This window comes from Colobus angolensis, unplaced genomic scaffold (genome assembly GCF_000951035.1).
Source record: "Colobus angolensis palliatus isolate OR3802 unplaced genomic scaffold, Cang.pa_1.0 Scaffold2, whole genome shotgun sequence".
Classification (NCBI taxonomy): domain Eukaryota; kingdom Metazoa; phylum Chordata; class Mammalia; order Primates; family Cercopithecidae; genus Colobus; species Colobus angolensis.
In genome coordinates this window covers 26843884-26844637 of record NW_012115154.1, presented here as the reverse complement: position 1 = coordinate 26844637, position 754 = coordinate 26843884, and positions in this window count along the sequence as shown.

The window sequence follows — 754 nt, the reverse complement described above, 5'->3', positions numbered from 1 at the left end:
GATGACAGGCTTGAGCCACCGCGCCCGGCCCGTAAAGTCTTTTCATTCTTTCTGGTCAAGTGTAGGAAACAGCTTTGGGGAATTGTTATTTTGTTGTTGTTATTGTTTTGAGACAAGATTCCCCTCTATCACCCAGGTTGGAAAGCAATGGCAGACTTTCAGCTCCCTGCAGCCTCAAACTCCTGGGCTCCAGTGATCCTCCCACCTCAGCCTCCCAAGTAGCTGGGACCACAGGTGCACGCCACCATGCCTGGCTAATTTTTTAGTTTTTGTAGAGACAGGTGTTTCACTACGTGTGCAGGCTGGTCTCAAACTCCTGGCTGCAAGCAACCTCCTGTCATGGCCTCCCGAAGTGCTGAAATTACGGGCATGTGCCACTGTGCTTGGCTAGGAAGTTTTTGTTCTACACTCATATTCCCCTGCTTTGAGAATGTCAACCTGTGAAGCATCTCCCTGACTTTCTCAAAATATAAAGTAGAACCAAAACACTGTTCAGTGCTCTCCATTCATTCAGCAACATTTGAAACATGCACCTACTATGTACAAGGCAGTTTGCACGGCAGTGCCGGGGGAGCTCTGTCTTCACGGGCCAAATACATTTGTATGTGCCTGCGTGTGTGCGTCTGTGCTCATGTGTGCGAGTGGGAGGCTGTGCATTCTGTGTGACCTTTTTATTGTTTTCATAGTTTTGCCTTTTCCAAAATGTCATATAGTTGGAATCACACAGTATATGGTGTTTTCAGATCGACTTCTT